The following is a 3,880-nucleotide window of genomic DNA, read 5'->3' as shown; positions in this document are numbered from 1 at the left end:
ACTGGGAAAAAATTGAAGAAGATTCGCATCATGCTGATTGTACTGCCATGTCATCATTCTATCTTGTTCTGCAATATTTTTTTAGCTGTTCAGGAAAACGAACAAGGCCTTTCTCCTTTATTTGGACTCAGTTTTCAATGAAACGAATTGTGTTGCGATCATCTTGACGAGATAGGCACATTCATTCAGGTTTCGAGCCAATATGAGAACTCTTATTTTTGAGCTAAATACTGAGCACCTAATCACCTAGCACTAGTTGAAACACCCTCATATTCATTCATTTCCATGTATTTTGACCTAGTGCTCCCTTATGTTTCCCTATTATTCCATAACACTCCTTGGTATTCATTGGCACTCTCTCGCACACCTTAGCTCTCTTCGACATGCCCTACCACTCCATAACATGTAAAATAGTCCCTGACACACATTAGAACTTGACACATGTTGGCACTTGATAAGTCTTAACATGCCTGGCATGCATTGAGATGCCTTGGTATTCTTTGGAATGTATTGGCATGGTTTGGCATGGTTTAGAATTAAAGTTATTTGAGATCAATTATTGGGTAGTAGGAGAGAAGTAACATAGGAATATTTAACACTTAGAATGCACTAACACTTGGCACTTTCCACATATTGGCACCTGCACTACTATAAAAAATGCCTTTAGAGGTTGTTTGGCTTGTGATGGTCTTTCCAAACTACCTCTCAAAGTGTTTTTAGGGATTTAGGAGACATTTTTGAAAACCCCCCCAAAAGTGATGAAAACTTGAACTTTTTCGAGGGCTTTTCTAACAACCGCCTATAAAAGTGTTGTCTCATGACATTTGGAGGGGGTTTTTAAATTATTGTCCCTAAATATATTTTTCATGGCGGTGTTTTGAAAACCCCCCTGGAATGTCATGAAATTTAAGCTTGGGGGGTGGGGGGGGGTTTAAATGACATCCCCTAAATATATTTTTCATGGCAGTTTTTAAACCCCTTCATGAAAGTCATCAAAATTGAACCTCTTTTTTGTGGTGAGGGTTTCTAACAACTGCCTCTAAAATTGTTTTCTCATGACTCTTTTTTTCTTTGTATGTGGGGGCAGGTGGGGGGGTGGAGTGTGGATCAAATGATTGCCCCAAAGTACATTTTTCATGGCAGTTTTGACAATCCCCAGAAAATTCATGAGAATTTAACTTTTGGATGCGGTTTTTGAACCGCCCCTTACACCTAAAAAAAAATCATGAGAATTGAACATTTTGAGGCCATTTAACAACCTCCTCTGAAAGCTCAATTCTCAAGACTTTTGGGGAAAGGGGTATCCAAAACCACCTCCAAAATTTCAGTTCTTGTGAATTTTAAGGGGGGTTGTTTGACAACCCACCTTAAAAGTCATGAAAATGTAACTTTTGAAGCCAATTTTGGACAACCCGCCACACCCCCCCACCCCCCAAAAAAAAAAACAAAAACATCATTAGAATTAAACTTTTAGAGGTTGTTGTTAAATAACTGTCTCATGAATTTTGGGGTAGGGGATCCTTTGGTGTATTGAACGGGGTAAGGGGACATAAGGGTAGCATGGATGGGTAGAAGTGAGAGGTTTGAGCATGGTATACTAAGATTTATAATCCTAGCATTAGAGAATGAGGAAGGGCCTTAGGACCTCATGGCATAGGGGTTAGGGGGCATAGAGGGATGGCAACACGAGAATTGATAGGGGTGTTATCACTTAGAACTATAAAAATTTGCATGTAATCCTTTGTCCTAAGTTCAATGTCAAAATTTGGTGTCAAATTGTTTTTTTTTTATGTTTCTTACTTAGGGTTGGAGCTTTAAAGGTGTTTAATTTAAATTATACTCTAATCCTATTGGTCGTCCTCCACCATCATGGTTTCATAAGCCATGTCTTGTCATATCCTAGTCACCGGCTCTTTCCGTGATTTCGCAGCGCAGTCTCTTATTGGTCAGTTTCGCAGCGTAATCATTGTTCATCCATTCCACAGCGCGTCATCATTAAGCCGTTTCGCAGCGCGTTATGAGAATTCAAAACTAACCGCGCTGCAAAATCGTAGATTCGTGCGTTTGGCAGCGAATTTTTCCCAAAGTGTCAAGTCTGTTGATGAGTCATCAATTCCGTCCTCTCATGTCAGTGATTAACCACAATTCCACCAATAGATTTGTAGACATGCACAGAAATATCATTCAAATGGATTTTACCGTGCATGGATCTTTATGATGATCGTAAACAATGCATAAGTGACCAGCTTGTGTGATGATGTATTTGAGTTTTCAAGCGAGCCTGTTTCCAAGCGAGCCTGATTACAAGCGAGGCCAAGTCAAAGAGAATTGAATCACCATTTTAACTGAAGTTGTTGGTCATTGTCTGTGCGAAGATTTCAAAAGCAAAATGGAGAGGAAAGAACATAGATCTGGAAGATGTCAGAGAACAGAACCTGAAGGTTTAGACCTCGCATTAAGAGATGAAGGCGTGAAGAAAGCATTCAAAGATGCTGCGTGTTGGAATTTCTGTAAGAAGCTGCAAGGTGGCCATGCTCAGGTAACAAAAGATTTTGCTTTAAACTTCACCGGTTTAAATTCTAAAATAGCTATGTTGGAAGTTCAAGTGTCTCCGGAGGCAATAGCTGCTGTAACTGAGATCCCAAGAGGGGGGCAAGAATGGTTTAAGAATTTTAAGTTCGATATGAATCCATGCAAAGAGTTTTTAAAAGAGGCATATGTGAATGAAGACCTAACAAAAGCAGTGCCTAGAAACTATGTCAAGGAGCATTATGCCCTTCTTCTCACCTGTATTCAGAAGTACTTGACCTGTGAGGGAAGATACAATAAGGTCTACTCTTATCACTTCAATTTGCTATTACATTTTACTGGTAAAGCATCCATAGACATTCCCTTTTACTTGTTTCGCAGTCTGAGCAAAATGTGTGACAAAGTGCAATTAAGAAAGGAAGACTGTGAAACATCTTTGTTTCACCATGGTTTGGTTAAATTGTTAGTTTTGGATGGTCTCCAGAAAATAGGTAGAGACTGGAACTCGTTCATTTTCATGGTTGGTTTCCAAAGTAAAACAGGTCTTACTCCACAACCAGTTAAAGAAAAAGAACAATCAGTCAAAGAACTCACGATAGCTGAGCTTCAAAAGGAGGCAAAGGATAAAAAGCAAGCCAAGTCACAGTTGAGAAAGTCAGTGAAGCCACTGATCATTAAAGAACAACCTCAGCCATCAGCAAAAGAAGAAGCTCAGCATAAGAAGACTGTACCCGGACCAAGTGGATCTGAAACAGTGTCAAGAGTTAGGACAAGGAGCCAAATAAGTAAAGAAAAGGGTAAAGCCTTAGCTGTTGAAGAGAGCCCGGTATCTAAGGCAAGCTTGAGTGATTTGTTGGAGGCCATTGAGTTTGAGCAAATTGAACCGGTGCACATTGAACCAGTGCACATTGATTTGACACAGTCATCACCAGAAAGCACCAAGAAGTCTAGGGCTTCAAAAAGACTGAGGTTTGATGAACCAGGTGATGAATTCATCTTCAAACCAAGAAGACCTATTACAAGAAAGCAAGTAAGGGAAGCCGAGAAACTGCCTAGAACAGAGGTAGCTGAGGAATTGTCCAGAACAGAGGAGGCAGAGAAAATCAAGCAAAAAGACACAAATAGAACAGTCATCATATCCCAAGGAGGTAATATTATAGCTATAAGAAACCAGTTAGAAGCAGCTAGAAATGAAATTGCTAAGGTGAAGAATGCCACTAGGGAGTCTGCAGTCATGTATGCAAATTATCGTAAAGCTGTATTGAAAGGAAGTGAAAACGTAGTAAACCAAGTGGATTCAGTAGCTGATGTTTACACATGGACGGTCCCAGCTCTCAAAGAGGCCAAATTC

Source organism: Pinus tabuliformis, chromosome 1_2 (genome assembly GCF_031772625.1).
Source record: "Pinus tabuliformis cultivar Carrire ecotype Pingquan chromosome 1_2, CPIR1, whole genome shotgun sequence".
NCBI lineage: Eukaryota > Viridiplantae > Streptophyta > Pinopsida > Pinales > Pinaceae > Pinus > Pinus tabuliformis.
The sequence above is the reverse complement of the archived record's forward strand: the minus strand, read 5'-3'. Positions refer to the sequence as shown.